Here is a 22,096-nt window from a genome sequence, read left to right as displayed (position 1 = left end):
AAAAAACATCACCTGACCTTAGTTATTAAAAAGATACTCTTCATGAGAGGTTTATTCCTACTGGAATGTTTCAGACATCTTGTACTTTCAGATTAAAAGGCATAATAAAAGTGTGATCTCAAGAAAGAAGCAAGAGGGACTCGTCGGACAAAATTGAGAGGTAATTTTATCTTCCTGTAAGGAAGAAGTCTCATATAAATTCTTTTTTTTTCTTTTAATTTCAGTGAGTACTTTTTCGCTTTATCACGTTCGTTGATCAAGGAAAGTATATCATGTTTCCATGTGCGAGTACCTCTGGACCCTGGAGTATGATTTTTCGTTCTTCAATCTAGTAGAGCTATATATAATTCTTCATTTTAGCCATGAAAGTTGCGGGTTGGTAGTGGATTATAGTTGCAGTGCATGTTTAGAGTGAGGACATACACACTTGGAAGCTTTAGGTGAAATTAAGGATACATCCAAACATACGCTAAAAATGTTGTGGTTGCTACATGTTTAACTAGAATATTAATTGTGTAAAACTTATTATTGGGAGAGAGCATGAATAAGTTAATGTGAATAAGCAATGCTGAATGCTCTATCTGGCTACACTGCTACTCCTTTCATTATTAACAAGCCTTCATTGTTGAAGAATGTTTCAGTCGTAAGTTTTAGGTTGTTATCATGTTACCTAGGTAGAATATTTTCCACGCCTTCCTCTCTTTCTTATTCTTTTCTTATATTACATTGACAAATTTGGTAGGATGGGATGAAATCACTTGATCTTTTCTTTGTTTTATATCTTCATAGTCTTTGATATAATCTAATGATATAACTATCATATAATCTTTGCTGCTAATTTTTGAAGGCCAGGAGAAACATTTCCCACTTTTCTTATGAACTACGAGTTGTTGAAGTATCAGTGACATTCTGAGGTTGGGCGGTGAATAGAGCTTAATAGCCAGTTTGGCCAAGCTTCTAAAATCTGCTTATTTTGATACGTGTTTTTTTCAAAAGTGATTTTCAAAAAAGTAATTTTGGTGAGAATCGGTTTGTGTTTGGCTAATTAATTTTAAAAACACTTTTGAGCAGTAATTAGTGTTTGGCCAAGCTTTTAAAAATTGCTTCTTAGTGTATTTTTCTCAAAAGTGCTTATCAAAAAAGTGCTTTTGGAGAGAAACTATATTTTTCTGTTTCTCAAAAACTGTTTCTGCTTCTCCTCAAAAGCACTTTTTTTCCTTTTAAAAGCTTGGCCAAACATCTCAATTTTTGGCCCAAAAGAAAGCTTGGCCAAACAGGCCATAAATCATCTTATAAGAGTTATATCTTGTTCTTTTTCTTACGATGGTTGCATGCCACTGGAATAAATGGAATTCCATCTGAAGCATGGTAGCTTCTTGATTTGGTTCTTTTGCCAAACTCGAATTTTGCTAATCGAGCTATTTGCCATCGACAAGTATATTTGCATTCCTATAACTTGAACAAAACCCAAAAGTCTGATTCCAGCTTGTGTTTGCTCAAAATCTTTCAGCAATAGTATACCTTATAAGGTGTAGGAGAACATGGAAGTTGGATCTCTAGTTTCTGGCTATGTTGCTCGGACTCTACGAAGATGTTGCCGGGTACGTGTCGGATCATCCAAAAGTAGTGATTTTTTGGAGGAACCGACATGGATGCGACAACATTTTGGAGAATCTGCGCAAGATAGGCTTCTGACGGATTATGATGAAAAAATAAGTGGTCAGCAGAGAGTTCCTGAACTGTTCTTGATTGAATCTTAAGCATGCCCCTACCCCCTCTCCAAACACTGTTGGGAACAGGTTCTTTATTAGTATTGTCTTATATTCATAAATTACTTGACTGATTCTTATATTGATGTGCAGAAATTTTTGCGAAAAGACAGATGACATGATTGGAAAATGAACAAATTAATATGTAGTTTCTGATGCTTCTAAGTTCTATTTTCGTCGTTTTATTCCATATGGAATAGTTGAATAAGTCTTGTATCAGAAACTAAGGGTGTCAAGGGGCCGGGCCGGCCGGTCTCCGTACCGGTCCGGTTACCGGTTTTACCGGTTCTGTACCTCGCCGGTGAAAATTTGAACCAGAAGGTTCCGGACCGTTTTATTTTTGTGTATTTTATATAACTATCGTAATTTATATTAAGATAAAGTAAAAATGTAAAACATAAAAACAATCTTATAAAAAGAGTGTTTGATAAATTTCAAAGGTTTTAAAAGTCTTATATTTGGAATTATGAAAAAAAAAAACTTCAAAGGCTTTAGAAGCCTTATATTTGAATATTTCATTAAGAATTTAATATAATACAATGAAGATAGAAAAAAATTTAACTTATAATTTGCAAGTTCTTTTTTTAATTCAAACTTGCAAATTAAAGTTTACATTTTACAACAACTAAATTAAAGAAAAAAGAGTAAATTCAAATTTGAATTATTAAATATAAATCAAGAACTTCAAAGGTTTTGCATTGCCTTAGTAAGTTCTTCATAATCAATATGAACTTCTTGGTCATCTTCTGGAGTGTTAAATTCAGATGGGTTACCATGTGTTAATATATCTCCAAGTTCCTCGTCTTCTGGTTTTTCAACATCTTCACGTTCTTGATTTCTTCGTTCCGATCTAATCCAATCTCTGAAACATACTAAAACTTCCAAAGCATTGTTTCCCAATGGGTGACGAGTGTCTCATAGTTGTTGTCTTGCTTGACTAAATGCACTCTCTGATGCAACAGTTGAAATTGGCACATTTAGCATGTCCCGAGCCATAGCGGAAAGAACAGAAAATTGATTTGCATTCTCATGCCACCATGCCACATGTGAAAATTCCTTTGTTCCAGGCTCTGTTTGCTTTTGTAAGTAGAATTGAAGTTCATCAATGTTCCTGCTACTGGTTTGAGTGGAAGGAAATGTAGACCAAATATTAAAACCATCAAGGTCTTCATCTTCATCCATAGTAGCAGATGCAGTAGAAGTAGTACAATGCATAGTGGATTAACATTGCCTACATTAATAGTAGCATCATCAATTATATTTGTATAATAATTATATAATTATTGTAAATAATCATTTAGCTTGTTCATACAACAATATATATCTCGGGTTTCAGTTGGTTCAATCTCCATATAAGTATATAAAGCATTGATTAATTGGTAACAATTAGACATCTTAATAGAATGGTTTAAAACAACAACAATGAAGTAAATAGGAGGAATTAGAAAGAAATATTTTTTGAATTTTGCTTGTATTTTTTCAACAGAGTCCTTATTGTAACGACCCGATCGGTCGTTTTGAGTATTACAACCCCGCTTCCCCCTTTACTGCTCGAATTGTACTTTACAGTTGTTGTGTGAATTGTCGGGGTAAATGGTTCGGGCCCGGTGAGGTTTTGGAATGAATTGGAACACTTAGTTCCAAGGTTTAAAGCTTAAGTTAAAATAGTGACCGGATGTTGAGGTTAATCGAACGTGATTTGATGTGTTTCAGCACAAGTTATAGGATTTGAAGTTTCAAAGTTCAATGATTTCGAATTGAGGTGTAATTCGTTGTTTCGATATTGTTAGGTGTAATTTGAGGCCTCGAGTAGGTCTATGTTATGTTATGGGACTTGTTGATACAATTGGTTGAGGTACCGAGGGCCTCGGGTGAGTTTTCGACGGTTAACGGATCAAATTTGGACTTAAGGAAATGCTGGAACTGCTGCCTACTGGTGTGATCGCACCTGCGAAGATTTTGATCGCAGGTGCGAAGCCGCATGTGCGTAAAACAAGCCGCAGAAACGGTCAAGAGTGGGATTGGGTAGTGCTCGGAGGTGCGAAGAATTCGCCGCATCTGCGAGGCCTCAGGTGCGAAGGCGTTAGCGCATATGCGGACTGGGGCTGGCGTGAGGCGACCGCAAGTGCGAAGGGGAATGCGTATCTACGAAGCCCGCAGATGCGAGAATAGCGCCGCAGATGCGAGATTTTAGAGGGCCGGCTGTTTTCCGCAGACGCGCATTTTTATCCGCAAATACGGATGCGCAGGTGCGAACCCAGGCACCGCAGGTGCGAAAATGCCTAGGTAGTGTTTAAAACGAGGGTTCCGAGGTTTTTTCCCATTTTAAGATTTTGGAGCTCGGGCTGGGCGATTTTGGAGAGAAAATTTTCCACACAACTTGGGGTAAGTGTTCTTAACTCCCTTGTGATTATATTCCATGAATTAATCTTTATTTTTTGTGTAAGATTATTGAATCTTCAAGAGAAATAGAAGGAAATTTCTATAATGTCACAAAACGAATTTTTCAAGTTTGAATACCGATTTGGAATCGGATTTTAGTAAAATTAGTATGGTTGAACTTGTATTTGGATGGGTTGTCGTATTTTGTGAGTTTCGTCAGATTTTGAGACATGGGCCCCACAGGTAATTTTTGGGGCATAATTTCGGATTTTATGGAAAATATTAGTATTTTGATATGGAATTAATTCCTATAATTTTGTGGGCTGAATCAAATTAATTGTTACTAGATTCGAGTCGTTTAGAAGTTGATATGCGCAGAATGAAATTTCTGGAGCATTGCTTAGCTTGCTCGACATTGGATTCGGCTTGTTCGAGGTAAGTAACTCTTCTAATCTTGGAGTTGAGGGTATGAACCCTGAATATATATATTTCGTGAATTGTTGGGAGGTGACGCACATGCTAGGTGACAGGCGTGTGGGCGTGCACTATAAAAATTATGACATAATTATTTCTGTGAAATTTGGTAGTTAAATGATCTTGGCATTTTTCATGCGTTTTATGAGTTAGAGAAATTAAGCTAAAAAACATATTGAAAATCATGATTGAGGCTATGTGCCAGTATTATTGGGACCCACAGAGGTCATATTGCTGTGAATTATTTGTTTTCAATTGAAAACTCATACTCAGTCATATTCATTTCATTGCATATCATAACTCTATTTTATGACTCTATTTTGATGCATATAAATATTTTGGGCCGAATGCCCTATTTTACTGAAATGCCCGAGTGACTTGAGAAGTTTATGACTGAGTGCGGCCGAGGGCCGGATTTGTGAGGATATTTATGGGATCGGACTGCACGCCGCAACATGTTGCATATTTATGGGATCGGGCTGCACGCCGCAGCATGTTTGATATCGGCCGAGGGCCTGATTGTGAGGATGAGTGTGGATCGGGGTTGCCCTCCTGCAACATACTTAATTATTATAGCACGTGATTTGTCCGTGCTGCACGTGAGTTGTCCGTATAGATTATAGCGCTTGGGCTGAAGGAGCCCCTCCGGAGTCTGTACACACCCCTAGTGAGCGCAGGTACCTACTGAGTGCGAGTGCTGAGTGACTGAGAGGCATGAGTGATTGTGATGTATGCCCGAGTGGCAAGAGTGATTGTGAGGTATGCCCGAGTGGCAAGAGTGATTGTGAGGTATGCCCGAGTGGCACGAGTGACTGTGAGGTTTGTCCGAGGGGCTGTATATGAGTGATGTTCTGCCCGAGGGGCTGTTTATGATTTTATCACTGAGTTGCATCGCATTGGCATGCACACATAACATACATGCATAGAGATGTAGTTTTTCTCATGATGTACAACATCACATCATTCATGATTTCTCACCCATTTTGACAGATGGGCATAGTGATGCATTTGTTTTACACTGGTTATCCGGAAGAAAAATGAAACATATTATTTATTATTGAAAAGATTTTTGGAGAAATTATCGTTTTTAAGCTATTCATATTATAGGCAACTTCGGCAAACGATTTAGGTTTTCACTAATGTATTTGAAAGAAAGAACTACTATTTTTGAAATCATTATTTGACTGGGTATTTTATCCCCGAGTTACTTCTGGTATTATTTGCTTTATGTTGTTATGGATTGTTGTGTACTATTGGTTTTGGGCCCGACCTTGGTGGAAGCTCGTCACTACTTTCAACCTATGGCTAGGTTTGTTACTTACTCAGTACATGGAGGCGGTTGTACTGATACTACACTTCTGCACATTGCATGCAGATGTTTGCTGCTGCTGTTGCTGTGCTCGATGGTTGTGGGATTTGAAGATGTACCTGCGTTCCTATTGAAGTTGCCTCTTGTTCAGGGTAGCCTTAGATTTATAAAAGCTCTATTTATGTATTATTCAAACAGACTATGTATTCATTTCATTTCCGCTTTATACACTCTATTCTTAGAAGCTCATGATTTGTACTACCAGTTTTTGGGGAGATGTATTGGTTTTAGATATATTCTTTTAATTAATGTCATTGGAATTGGATTGTTGAAAATTGGCTTACCTGACGGGTTGGGTTAGGTGCCATCATGACTAGTGGAAATTTTGGGTCGTGACAAGGTGGTATCAGAGCTCTAGGTTCATAGGTTCTACAATTCATGAGCAAGTGTCTAGTAGAGTCTTGCGTATCGGTATGATGACGTCCATAATTATCTTCGAGAGGCTACATGGAATTTAGGATATATACTTTCCATCTTTCTTTCCTTATTGTGCGAGATTGATTCAGCTTGAGACATAACTCTTTGAATTCCTTCCACGTATTCGTATGCGCACATGAGCGTTTAGTATCAGTTGTGCATCGCCGGCTTGTGATTCCATGAACGATGTTGGAGATGTGTATTCTGTGTTTTGGTGATGAGCTAGTCTGGAGGACTTGAGGCCAGGTTTAGACCGCAGCTTAGGCTCGGTAGCTTCAGTTGTAACCTGTACATTTGGACTCATATGTCCGGTAATATCCCTATGAGTAGAAGTTGTGGCTCGATGAGCGGCGGAATGGCTTTGTGATGAGTATGATGTAAATGCAGGATGTGTTAAGACGATTTGAATATGACGAAAAGTGTTTCCTTGAAATGTATAGGAAAGGCCATTGGGTGCTTGATTTTCTAATTGATGTGGCGTACAGTCTCCAGTATGAATGTTTTGAAGGATCTTTCACATTGTTAAATTTTGGGGTAAAACTAAATTCTCACATCTGGTTAATGAGTTTGGACTCAGATAGACTAAGTGATTGCATAGTAATTGTGAATGCGAAAGGGTATAACAAGATACCAGATTGAGGCTAAGAAGGTGAATTATCTCATGCGGAGTAATCTACGTAGGAGCATTCCTTATGATGTGAGTAGAGAGTTTCTTTTCTGCCGACGAGGTGTATGGGTGGAGATTTGAATCTGAATCTGGTTGAGAAAGTTGACTTGTGTGTTAAGAGGATGAATACGAGCTTAGCGGATGATTGAGGTATTTTTATGGTTGGCGTTGTATGAACTTGGGAAGAAGTTTCGTTGGACTGCTTGTGAAATTATGGCAATAAGAGAGTATTGGTATTGTGAGTTATGGAATATTTTAATTTATGGCTTTGAGCCAAGTGGGGGAGCCTGCTGCAGAGGGCTTAATTTCATGGTTATATATTAAATTTTAATTTTGGTCTGAGGCATACTTGTGCGTTAGCTATGACTTGCAAAAGTTGAGATCGAGGATGACTCGAATAAGGAAATTCCTGGTTAAGGATTATATTGCACGTATGAGTAAATGAAATTCGCGGGATGAGTGAGTTATTATTGGTGAATGATGTAGTGCGTACGGAGTATGAATTTGATATGTGGTGTTAAATTAGAGTTACTTCTTTGAGTATTGTGGTGCTAATGGGGCACATGTCTTTTGGCCCATTTGGGCGGTGCAATTATATTTGAGCAAAGTGGGTGTCTCCCGAGAAAAATTCTAGTGGGTTTGAGAATTATATATAGCAATTGAGAATGTTTCCGGACTTGTGTATGGATAAAATCCGAGATTTGCGTTTGATGGTGCCTAGACTTGCGAAAATTCTATATGACTATGGATTCTACATTTTGTATAAGGAAGGTAAGAAGAACAATTTCAAAATTCACATAAGGTATTCTCAGAGTGAGTGTTATAGTTGTGGTATTTTTGAAGGTGATTAAGAAGAATACAGTTGCTTATTGGCCGTAGGGCATTGTGATTTTATGCTAAGGTTTGTAGGGTGAGTTGTGGTTAAAGATCGTGGTATTTTAGCAAGAAGAAATATCAATCTGAAGACAAATTCGGAAGGGACTCAGAGAAAATAGGACAACTGGGTAGAAGGTTGGATCAGTATGGTAATGAATATGATCGGTTCTTTAGGTGCTTATGACGTGGGGGTTTTCTATAGGTGCTTTGTGGCAATAGACCTGGACTTGGCGACCTGCGTGGCTTGGTCGAGTTAGAGGAATTTAGTTTTAAGGGCTTGATTATGTGCAAATGGATTCCAAAGTATTCTTGATGGTTTCTACCGGTGTGGAGAACGTGTTGTGAATTGTGATTTCCTCCTGGAAAGAAGCAAGAGAAAGGTTTCTAACTAAAATAGTATGTAAATTATTGGTGACTCAAAGTTGATAATAAGATTCTTGTGCTTTTCATATGATGGCAGGATAGATGTTATGGGTTGTACGAAAGCTAGATTTTCATGTACAAGGTGGCAGTACGGTCTTGAAAAGAAGGTAACGAATGTTGGACAACATGGACGATTTCAAATAACTAGATGAATATTATTACTACTTGGTGTTGTATGAGAAAGGGGCGGACTTCAGAAGGCGCATTGTATTTTGACTTACGAATGTATAAATTAGTATTGCGATACTCACACGGTTGATAGAATGTTGATATTCAAATTTTGCCAAGTGGCACGAGAAAATTTTTAAAGTATTTCTTGTGGGATGATCGTGTATGAGAGAGGTGTTAGACATTCGGGCGGTGGAGATGGAATCAAATATGGTGATTCGCGTGTTCTATGGATTTGGAGATTGGGAGTTCTCAGGAGCGGATTGTTTCATGGCTGTGGACTGTGAAGTTGTGGTCGGAGCTAGCCAGATGATAGAATGTGTTATGATTCAGTCATTTTGGATTTTTGAAAGAATTTTTATCTATTTGTGGGTAACCCAAGTTGATTTGGGAGTCCATAGGTAGGCCCAATTAAGATGTGTATTCTACACCGAGCCGGAATGGTTGGCTTCATACTGCTATTATTGAGGGATGTGTCATTCGGTTGATGTTGAACTTATTCATGTTCTCAAATGATCTGTGAGTTACTCCTTTATGCTACGAGGAGTTGTGATTCATTGGTTATATGCACAGATGGTGCGGTTCTATTTGAGCTTTATAGCGGAATTTGAGTGTGATGAGTATTTGGGTATTGCATGATCGATAGCGTAATGGTTATGTCCTTTCAGGTTTTGTGTGGTATTTTTTTTGTCATTTGCCTCTCCGTCGTTATTAATTTGGAGCAGGGTGGCTCGGGGTATATAATATGAACCTCGTGTTAGAATCGGGTGATGGTTCTACGGTGTATGATGAATTTTCAGCATTTCGTTGTGCGGTACTTGTTAATCTGGCGGGACAGTTCTCTCATTTGAGTCATTTTCCATGACTAGGTACATTTGAATTACTGCGTATTGGTGCACGGATAGCACGTGCTGTGGATCTGATGTTATATTGGTGCGGCATGTCTATGGAACAATTGTGTTTAGTAATATAAGGTCATTGGACCTAGAATGGGTAGTATCAAGTTTGATTTCGGTATATTCGGGAGTATAATATTGAGAGTCGGCTCAGAAAGTGATTATGGTTTCGGTTGGGGCGAGAGAGCTCCATGACTTGTTGATTTGGTAAGTGGTCATGAAATTTCGCATGTTTCGTTTATTATCAACAGTGTACGAAGGTTTTGGGATGAGGTTTGGTTCGATATGAGTTTAATACTAGTATTTGATTGGTTTTGGAGTAGTCACTGTGGTCAGGAATGGTGCTATGAGTATGCGAGTTGTGTAATATGTTAGGTGATTTTGTCCATGGTTACGGTTATGGTTATGGCTTGATACAACTTGTTCAAACTCATACAGGGTGTAAATGTAAGATTCATGTCTTGAAAGAAATTCTAAAGGTTGGAAAGTAAATTCCAAGGTTTATGGGCTAGAGTTAAATTAATGAATTCAGTTGGATTGTGTTGTCAAGCGTATATGGAATAGGGTGACGTGGGTTCACCCCCGGGTACGTGTGTGGTAAGATGGAACAGTGATTTGATGGCTTAGAAACAACTCTTGGCACGTTCGAGGATGAACGTATGTTTAAGTGGGGGAGAATGTAATGACCCGACCGGTCATTTTAAGTATTACAACCCTGCTTCCTCCTTTACTGTTCGAATTGTACTTTACAGTTGTTGTGTGAATTACCGGGGTAAATGGTTCGGGTCCGGTGAGGTTTTAGAATGAATTGGAACACTTAGTTCCAAGGTTTAAAGCTTAAGTTAAAATAGTGACCGGATATCGACTTATGTGTAAACGACCTCGGAATGGAGTTTTGATGATTCCAATAGCTCCGTATGGTAATTTTGGACTTAGGAGCGTGTCCGGAAAATTATTTTGAGGTACGTAGTGGAATTAGGTTTTGAAATACCGAAAGATGAATTTTTGGGAAGTTTGACCGGGGAGTTGACTTTTTGATATCGAGGTCGGAATCCGATTCTAGAAATTTGAATAGGTCCGTAATGTGAAATGTGACTTGTGTGCAAAATTTGAGGTCAATCGGACGTGATTTGATGTGTTTCGGCACAAGTTATAGGATTTGAAGTTTCAAAGTTCAATGATTTCGAATTGAGGTGTAATTCGTCGTTTCGATGTTGTTAGGTGTGATTTGAGGCCTCGAGTAGGTCCGTGTTATGTTATGGGACTTGTTGATACAATTGGTTGAGGTCCCGGGGGCCTAGGGTGAGTTTCTGACGGTTAACGGATCAAATTTGGACTTAAGGAAATGCTGGAACTGCTACCTACTGGTGTGATCGCAACTACGAAGATTTTGATTGCAGGTGCGAAGCCGCATATGCATAAAACAAGCCGCATAAGCGGCCAAGAGTGGGACTGGGCAGTGCTCGAGGTGCGAGGAATTTTCCGCATCTGCGAGGCCACAGGTACGAAGGCGTTGGCGCAGATGCAGACTGGGGCAGGCGTGAGGCGACCGCAGGTGCGAAGGGGAATGGGCATCTGTGAAGCGCCGCAGATGCGAGATTTTAGAGGGCCGGCTGTTTTCTACTGGCACGCATTTTTATCTACAAATGCGGATGCGCAAGTGCGATCCCAGGCACCGCAGGTGCGGAAATGCCTGGGCAGTGTTTAAAACGAGGGTTCCGAGATTTTTTCCCATTTACAAATTTTGGAGCTCAGGTTGGGCGATTCTGGAGAGAAAACTTTCCACACAACTTGGGATAAGTGTTCTTAACTCCCTTGTGATTATATTCCATGAATTAATCTTCATTTTTGGTGTAAGATTATTGAATATTCAAGAGAAATAGAATGAAATTTCTATAATATCACAAAACAAATTTTTCAAGTTTGAATACCGATTTGAAGTCGGATTTTAGTAAAATTTGTATGGTTGAACTTGTAATTGGATGGGCTGTCGTATTTTGTGAGTTTCATCGGGTTTCGAGACGTGGGCCCCACAGGTAATTTTTGGGGCGTAATTTCGGATTTTATGGAAAATATTAGTATTTTGATATGGAATTAATTCCTATAATTTTGTGGGCTGAATCAAATTAATTGTTACTAGATTCGAGCCGTTTGGAAGTTGATACGTGCAGAATGAAATTTCTGGAGCATTGCCTAGCTTGCTCGACATTGGATTCGATTTGTTCGAGGTAAGTAACTCTTTTAATCTTGGAGTTGAGGGTATGAACCTGAATATATGTATTTCGTGAATTGTAGGGAGGTGACGCACATGCTAGGTGATGGGCGTGTAGGCGTGCACTATAGAAATTGTGACATAATTATTTCTGTGGAATTTTGTAATTAAATGATCTTGGCATTTTCCATGCATTTTATGAGTTAGAGAAATTAAGCTGAAAAACATATTGAAAATCATGATAGAGGCTATGTGCTAGTATTATTTTGACCCACAGAGGTTATATTGCTGTGAATTATTTGTTTTAAATTAAAAATTCATACTCAGTCATATTCATTTTATTGCATATCATAACTCTGTTTTATAACTCTATTTTGATGCATATAAATATTTTGGGGCGAATGCCCTCTTTTACTGAAATGCCCGTGTGGCTTGAGAGGTTTATGACTGAGTGAGGCTAAGGGCCTGATTTGTGAGGATATTTATGGGATCGTACTGCACGCCGCAACATGTTTGATATCGGCCGAGGGCCTGATTGTGAGGATGAGTGTGGATCGGGGCTGCCCGCCTGCAGTATACTTTATTATTATAGCACGTGAGTTGTCCGTGCATATTATAGCGCTTGGGCTGAAGGAGCCCCTCCGGAGTCTGTACACACCCCTAGTGAGCGCAGGTACCTACTGAGTGCGAGTACCGAGTGTTGAGTGACTGGGAGGCATGAGTGATTGTGAGGTATTCCCGAGTAGCAAGAGTGATTGTGAGGTATGCCCGAGTGGCAAGAGTGATTGTGAGGTATGCCCGAGTGGTACGAGTGACTGTGAGGTTTGCCCGAGGTGCTGTATATGAGTGATGTTCTGCCCGAGGGGCTGTTTATGATTTTATCACTGAGTTGCATCGCATTGGCATGCACACATGACATACATGCATAGAGATGTAGTTTTCCTCATGATGAACAACATCACATCATTCATGATTTCTCACCCATTTGGACAGATGGGCATAGTGATGCATTTGTTTTACACGGGTTATCCGAAAGGAAAATGAAACATATTATTTATTATCGAAAAGATTTTTGGAGAAATTATCGTTTTTAAACTATTCATATTATAGGCAACTTCGGCAAACGATTTGGGTTTTCACTGATGTATTTGAAAGAAAGAACTACTATTTTTGAAATTATTATTTGGCTGGATATTTTATCCCCGAGTTACTTCTGGTATTATCTGCTTTATGTTGTTATGGATTATTGTGGACTATTGGTTTTGGACCCGACCTTGGTGGAAGCTCGTCACTACTTTCAACCTATGGCTAGGTTTGTTACTTACTCAGTACATGGGGTCGGTTGTACTAATACTACACTTCTTCACATTGCGTGCAGATGTTTGCTGTTGTTGTTGCTTTGTTCGATGGTTGCATGATTTGAAGATGTATCTGCATTCCTGTTGTAGCTGCCTCTTGTTCAGGGTAGCCTTAGATTTATAAAAGCTCTGTTTATGTATTATAAAAACAGACTATGTATTCATTTCATTTCCGCTTTATACACTCTATTCTTAGAAGCTCATGATTTGTACTATCAGTTCTTGGGGAGATGTATTGGTTTTAGATATTTTCTTTTAATTAATTTCATTAGAATTGGATTGTTGGAAATTGGCTTACCTGACGGGTTGGGTTAGGTGCCATCACGACTAGTGAAAATTTTGGGTCGTGACACTTATATTTTTCTTTCTTCTTAAATTCAGAGAGTAAAAAAAAAATTTCAGCTATATGTACTAAAGCTATAGTAATAGTAGGGTAATATGCTCCAGAAAATTCAACAATAGCTGTATAAAATTTATGTAAAAAATTAACATCATTAATGGTCTCCCAAGTATTAGTTGTTAACATACGGTTTGGACCAGTACAATGCGCATTAGCAACTTTAGTTATCGGCAATCTATATTTGTAGCATCATTTTAAAAATAAGTATGTATAATTCCATCTAGTAACAATTTCATCCGGAATGAATCTGGGGTTAAGATTATGTTCGATACACTTAGTCTTAAATTCCCTAATTCTAGATTGTTTATTATTTCCTTGAATAACATCAACTGCTCTTCTAACATGAGTAATCTCAGTCAAAAATAAATCATGGCCACTTTTAACAATTAAATTATAAACATGACATGCACACCTAACATGAAAAATTTCGTCAAGCGGTGGTTTCAAATGCAATCTTAATATTGAAATAGCGGCATTATTGTTAGAAGCATTATCAAAAGACATACATAATACTTTTTTAGTAAGATTGTAAAATGCAATAACTTTGCAAATAGTAGTACTTATAAAAATACCAGTATGACTTTGATCTTCATCATATTTAAAAGCGATAATATATTTTTGCATACAATAATTATCATCTATTCAATGACATGTAATTGTCAAATAATCATTTCCATTAACAGCATGGCCAATATCAAAAGTTAGAGAAACTCTTCAAGGAAGGTGGTCAAATAAATAACGTATGTATGTATGATATTGTCCATGAAGTCTAAAGATATCATATCTACAAGTACTTCTAAGGATACCTTTAAATAAAAGATTATAAATCATTTCAATATACATAATAAGATATGAGGAAGAAGTAAAAGAAAAATGTAGACAACCCAAAGTAATTATTTTTGTTAACTCATCATCCTTCATTTTATCATATTTCATAAGCCCTCCAGTACTAGAGTTTAGAGTTCTTTGATTTTCATCTAAATCAGAGCCACATTCTTTAGGATGAGTAATTCTCATATGTCTACTAAGTTTCCCAGTCCCTCCTAAACTTCCTCCAGTCTTATGTTTAAAATTATTTTTATAAATTTTGCATCTAACTCTATCAGAATTCTCTATTTCCTCAAAATATTTTCAAACTTTACTTCTCCTTCTCCGATTACTAGTCGGGGCCACAGGTGGTCTACTACTAGTGCCACGACCACCACCCCTGCTACAAACTCTAACACTACTTGGTGTAAGTGGTGTCTCATCTTCAATTTCTAATTTATTATCTTCTATACCGAAATCTTCTTGTAATTGTTCATAATCTACATTATAATCAGGTGATGTTTCAGAAACATGTGTAAAGTCATTTAAATTACTACTAGAAGTTGAAGTAGTACCTCTTTTTCTATTTTCTCGATTACCCCGATTAGCAACCTTATTACAAACTCTTTTTGCAGCATTAAACATATTGTGAAAATTTAACTACAAATAAAAATTAAATATGCAAATAAAATATTAAATAAGAGAAAGAGTTGGAACGAGTGCATCGAATTCCGCAATAAATTGAACACTATATGTTTTTTGAAGTCTTGAAATTGAATTTCGCAACTCCGATGTTACCACGAAGAAACGTCAATTGTTCAAAGTTCACACTTCAAATAATACCATAAATAAAATTTCAAAAAAAAAAAGAGAGCTAAATAGTTGATTGCAATTTCGGTGAAGAATGAGAGAATGACAATTGAGAATTTGGGTTTGAGAATTGAGAGATGAGTGAAGAAATGAAGAAAAAGGGAGGGGGAGTATATTTATAGTTTTTCAAAGGGCTAAATTAGTAAATACTAAAAGTGTTATTTTTGAAAACAAATACCCAAAGAGGGCTATTCTTACAAAATAGTCGTTGGGCAACGGTCAAAATGGCAACTGACCGTTGCCAACATTCAACTATATTTAAAAAGAATTGAAATAGTCGTTGAACCGGTCCGGTTAACCGCTTCCAAATTGATTAGACAGTAACGGTTCTTACCGATCCGATTGATCGGTACCACAATCCTACCCGGCACAAGCCGTTCCCCGTCCCAACTCAACCCTGCTCGCCCCCTACCTACCGGTCAGGGCCGGTCCGGAACCGGGTCAACCCGGCCCGTTTGACACCTTTATGAGAAACAATTAAATTGTATCTTTGATGCATGATCATTTTTTCGTATACAACAAACTAAATGAGCCCTTCAAAGTATTTCACTGGATGTCTATTTGAACCTACTCAAGTCATCCATTTGGAACCCTTAGAGGCTCTAACTATGGTGCATGCAGATCCTAAAATTTAGTTTTCAAGAGACAAATGAGATTGTTGATAGTAATTTGCATGAGCTTTTGTATCTTGGTGTGCCGGTAATTAAAAGGGAAAGTTCTATAGACCTTTTCTTAGGTTTTGCTTCATAACTCCCACTTTTTTTTATATAGTTTGCAATATTATCCTTTTCTTCTAATTTTTTTTCGTAATAATTATTTTAATGTATTTATCAATTATCATTAGAAAAAATTAGAACCTTCATAAACTTATGATCTTTAGAATAATCTATTTTACTAGAATGAAAAAGGTAATACCGTCAATCAAATGTACTCCTCTCTTTTTCCGCTGTAGGATCAACAATTCTTTCTTTTCCTTTTCCTCTTCAGTCTTCTCATAATCTTTTAGGTAAAAGCTATCACTCTTCACTTATTATTTTTTTAGCAGGAAAAAATACACAAGGTAACTTTATTTGTAACCTTTTCTATAAAACTTGTCATTGCTTCGCTAATTCCCAAGATCATCACTCAATTCCACCCTCTTCCACTTCTAAGCAAAGCCTTTCTTTCATGTCATGATCTTTCACTATGTGGATTTTGAGTGGCACGTTGGCTTCCATGAGGGTTAATCATATAAAAAAAAGGTAGTTAATATTATTTGTAATTACATTATATTTATATTTTTAGGCACAAAAATGTTATTAAGATCATATTCGCTTGATACTTCTTCATTTGAAAATGATGTTCATAGTATATATTCTTTTGTTATTCCTTGTGAAACAATATGTTATGACTAAAATAATTTTATATTTGGGATTCAGCCCGTGATCATATGTTGTATTTATTGTTATTAATTATTTCATTAAAGTTCTACGCAAATTATAGGAGGCAAGAAGTTTCATTCATCAAAGGGTGAGACCTCACAATTTTGCTATCTTGTAGTAGAAAAAGAATGAGAAAATGACACTTAGAGCCCCTTTTAAATACTTAATGACCAAAATGGTCCCTTTTTATTTTTATTTAAAAAGAAGAAGATAAAACATGCCCCCTTTGAAGATTTTAAGATCAGGATGCCCCTCCTTTCTATGTCTAGGGCCCTAGGCTTCACCAAAGATCCTTTTTCTTCTTTTCTTTATTTTTTCACGTTTTTATCATATTTGTTTGCTATTTTCTTCACTTTGTTTTTTTCTTTTTAATAAAATTATGCACTCTTATTCATCTTTTCTTATTTTATTTAATTTTTTAAATTATTTTCTCTTTTAATTTTTTATTTATTTTTATTCTTTCTAGTAGTAACCCCCTCACTCTTTTTTACTTTATTTTATTATCTTGATTTTTTTAATATTTTGATGTGTTTTTTTATTTTTTTTAAATTTTATTCTTTCCACTAAAATCTCTTCGTCCAAAATATTTTGTCACTTTTTTTCCTTTTTCATTATTATTTTTCATCTTTATTTTTCAGTAAATTCTTCCGCCCAAAATTGTTATCACTTTCTTTAACTTTTATTTTTATTTATTTATTAAATAACCAACCAAGTCTTAAAATTTGAATTGGGATACTTTCTATACAATTAATAATTGATTATGATTACTGAGAGTTACCATTGTTACTATTTTTTATTTTTTTAAAATTTTATTTAATATTTGTAGATATTTCTTTGTCGTTTTTTAGGAAATTTTAGATTTTATTTTTTAAAGTAAAATCTGTTCGTTTAAAATATTTGTCACATTTTTTCTTTATAATTACTCCCTTCGCTTCAATTTAGATGAGGTAGTTTGACTCGGCACAGAGTTTAAGAGAAAAAAGAAGACTTTTAAAACTTGTAGTCTTAAAAGCAGGGTAAAAGCTTTGTGGGGTTATGACATTTGTGTGGTTATAAAAGATTCTCATTAAGGGTAAAATGGGTAAAATAAAGAGTTTAAAGTTAAATTATTTTCAATTATAGAAATGTGTCATTCTTTTTGGAATGGACTAATAAGGAAAGTGTGTCATCTAAATTGAAATAGATGTCCAATTTTATTTTTATTTTGTTCTTTCTAGATAAAAAATCTAGTCTAAAATTAGTATTGGAATACTTTCAACACAATCATTAATCGATTATAGTTTTCGATAGTTATGGTGTCACTCTTTTATATTTTTAGATGAATTTTTTTGCAATTTATTAAGAAATTAAGGCTTTTTTTTAAAATCAAAAGTATGTCACTCTTTTTTACCTTTTTTTTTCTTTCTAGTTAAATCGGTGAATCCTAAAATTTGGTATATTATACTAATTGTGGTATACCAAAGTGTAGTATACTATGAATATTTAAGAGTGTAACGATCCGACCGGTCGTTTTGCTTTCTAGATCCCTGTGTCCCTATTTAAGACTCCCCGTATGTGCTTTTACTGTTTTATAACTTGAGGGGATGGTTGGTTTGGTTTTGGAAGGGTTCGGATTGAAATCAGAACACTTAGTTCCTTAATAGTGGCCTAAGATGGTCAAGTTTGACTTGAGTCAATATTTTGAGTAAACGACCTCGGAACTAGGATTTGATAGTTTCAATAGGTTCATATGATAATCTTGGACTCGAACGTGTGTTCAGATCTAGTTTCAGGTGACACGAGAGCGTTTCAGCACTTAACGTTGAAAGTTGGCACCTTGAAGATTTTAGAGTTTCTTAAATTTGGTTTGAAGTAAACTTTGGTGTTATCGATATTCGTTTCGGATTCTGAGCCTGGTGATAGGTTCATATGGTGATTTATGACTTGTACGCAAAATTAGCATAATTCCGAGTTGTCTAAGTATGATTCGTCGCGTTCGGAGCTAGTTGAAAAAGTTTAAAGTTCATAAGTTGATTAATTTGATTTTAGGATGCAATTCTTAGTTTTGATGTTGTTTATATGTTTTGAATCTTCAAGCAGGTCCGTATTATATTTATGAACTTGTTGGTGCATTTGACGGGGTCCCGGGTAGCTCGGGTGTATTTCGGACCGGAGTTAAGTAAAAAATTATAGAAACTGTGCTGCTGGTTTCCTTCTTCATGAACGCAGAGAAAGCCTCGCATTCGCGATGAAGGATTTGGGGTGTCACGACCCAATTCCCACTATAGGTCGGGATGACATCCAACGTCACAGTCAGGTAAGCCAACGGTGAACTACCAACTTGATTATTCATTTTATTATTTTTAAAATTATGAATCTTATTAGATAAGGAAATTAATGCATTAGAATTCATAGATATATACAATTTAAATAAAACACAAAATAAAAGTGACAGTGCTAAGCAAAACCATAAATAAATTCTAGAACATTCCCAAAACTCGGTATCACAAGTTCATGGGTATTTACTAAGGAGTTCAATAATAATACAACATCTATCTGGAATGTGAATTAGAGAGGATAAAGTAAATAAATGTGATGGAGACTATGTGGTCTGCGACGCGTAGCATGGGATGCATCTCACCATAAAATCCCCTCAGCAGCTGCGCCTACGCACCAAGATGACTACCAAATAAACCTGTCAGATCCTGCATATTTAGTGCAGAAGTGTAGCTTGAGTACGTAAACCAACGCGTACCCAGTAAGTATCTAGCCTAACCCCGGAGAAGTAGTGACGGGGGGTCGACATCGACACTTACTAGTGGTCAAATAAATAAGATGCATAAATCATAAGAAGGCATGAAATACAACAGGATCAATAGAATAAGGAACAATAGGTAACAAAATCCGTTAACAAAAGATCATTAGTTTAAAAATCCCCAAGTTCCACATGCCATCTCAACAAATAAGAACCATCAATTAAACATCCGATCTCAGGTCATAAAGAGAATATCACGTAATTTCCAAGTTCAAACAAGAGGGTAATCTCGAGGGTATTTGGACTCCTAGAGATTTTACGCATGAATTATGCCTAGGTCGTTCGGCCCGATCCATATAGTCATGTACATATACTGCCGAGGTCGTACGGCCCGATCCATGATGTTACATCCTGTACATCCTAAGTTTGGAGATTGAGAACTAAGGACGTCGCTTCAGTTAAAGTACTTTGGAGAAACAAGAATGTGGTGGAGATGACTTGGGAAGCTGAACAAGACATGAAGTCCAGGTATCCTCACTTGTTTCCGCTTCCGGAGGAGTATCAGACTAAGACATTACAGCCTTTAGGAGCGTATACAATACTGGATTCTTATGTTAGTTACTATCATTATTGTTCGGTTTGCTTCATTGGTATTATTGATGATTGTGGCCCCGTATGGCTTTGTATTGTTCGGTTTGCTTCATTGGTATTATTGATGATTGTGGCCTCGTATGGCTTTGTATTGTTCGGTTTGCTTCATGACAGGTTGGTAGTAGTACCATTACAGAGGAGATTCTGCCAAAATTTCTATAGATCTCTGGGAGTTTAACATTCGAGGATGAATGTTTCTAAGAGGGGAAGATGATTACATCCTGTGTGTCCCAATGTGACATATAATTGAATATGAGACTTGCTAATCAGGATTTAAATTATTCTAAAGTTATAATATGACTATATATGATATTTTTATATAAAATATAAAGTATGGGAAAAATCGGATGTAAGTTGCAGAAAAACCGACTAAGGATTTACCTTGTAACGATGCATTTTGAGGAATATATTTCGTGTATTATATGAGGTATTTTTGGGACATATTATATACCTAATTGAAGGTCTTGGAATATAGTTTTCAACACTCTTAACCGTTTATTCATACAATATATGGATTAAAAGATATAAGCGCTTGAAGAAGGGCCAATGCTAGGGTGCCAAGCTAGCACCTCTTTGAGTTTTCAAAAGTGGATATATATATGCCTTATGTCATTTTTTTTCTTCATTCTTCCAGAGACCACGAACAAACAAGACCCATAAACTTATCCTTAAGCCTTAACAAGGGTTTCAAAGAGGATTAACATCTCGGGTATGATGGCGCCTATCGTGGAACCAGGCAAGTCGACTCATTTCCAAACAAACCGATATTCTCATTTCAAAGATAATTTCAATACTATTTAACATAAAACCTTCATTTAAGGAGTTCAAATCAAAGAAAAATAGAAGTGCGGAAAAGAAAAGCCTGACATCGGGGTGTCACTAGTCATGAGCATCTACTACAATCTGTCTAACAATATCAAGGCTAACTCAGACTGGAAAATAGCTAAATACAACTAGAGGAATATAAGAGGGAGAAGAGCAGGGGCTGCGATCGCCAAACAACTACCTTGCTATCTCCAAGAAAATCTGCAACCAGAACACTCAATAACCGCTACCATGTCCAGCTACACCTGAATCTGCACATAAGGTGCAGGGAGTAACGTGAGTACGCTAACTCAGTAAGTAACAACAATAAATAAAGACTAAGCAGTAGTGACGAGCAATAAAGCATATAACGTTCATATCATAAAATCTCAGTAAAGTACAACATGCTTTAAAAATCAGTGTTTGAATCAAATCATCTCGTTTAAACCCGACTCCAGTAAAAATCATTTAAAGATATTTTTCCAGCAGTTTTTCAAACAAAGGCTCAATGCAAAGGTGAGCAAAAATGATGAAATCATAAACAGCCCCTCGGGAAAAACATCACTCATATACAGCCCCTCGGGCAAACCTCACAGTCACTCGTGCTACTTGGGCATACCTCACAATCACTCTTGCCACTCGGGCATACCTCACAATCACTCTTGCTACTCGGGCATACCTCACAATCACTCATGCCTCCCAGTCACTCGGCACTCGCACTCAGTAGGTACCTGCGCTCACTGGGGGTATGTACAGACTCCAGAGGGGCTCCTTCAGCTCAAACGCTATAATCTGCACGGACAACTCACGTGCTACACGGATAACTCACGTGCTGCACGGACAACTCACGTGCTATAATAATAAAATACATTACAGGCGGGTAGCCCCAATCCATACTCATCCTCACAAATCAGGCCCTCGGCCTCACTCAATCATAAACCTCTCAAGCCCCTCGGGCATTTCAGTAAAACAGGGCATTCAGCCCAAAACATTTATATGAATCAAAATAGAGTCATAAAACTGAGTTATGTGGTAAACAAGTATAAACATGACTGAGTATAGATTTTTCAATCGAAGACAATGAGAGGATAGTAAGAGAAGCCCCTAAGGGTCCAAACAGCACTGGCGCAAGGCCCAAACATGGCACTCAGCCCAATTTTACAGAGACTCTTTCTAAAACATATAAGTATCATATAGTTTCAACAAAGTATGCAACTTTACAGTTGCTACGGGACGGACCAAGTTACAATCCCCAACAGTGCACGCCCACACGCCCGTCACCTAGCATGTGCGTCACTAAAAATAGTAAACTGATACAAAATTCGGGGTTTCTTACCCTCAGGACTAGATTTACAATTGTTACTTATGTCAAACCGGTCAAATTTCTACCCCGCAATG

Source organism: Nicotiana tabacum, chromosome 21 (genome assembly GCF_000715075.1).
Source record: "Nicotiana tabacum cultivar K326 chromosome 21, ASM71507v2, whole genome shotgun sequence".
NCBI classification, from domain to species: domain Eukaryota; kingdom Viridiplantae; phylum Streptophyta; class Magnoliopsida; order Solanales; family Solanaceae; genus Nicotiana; species Nicotiana tabacum.
This window is presented reverse-complemented; position numbering follows the sequence as displayed.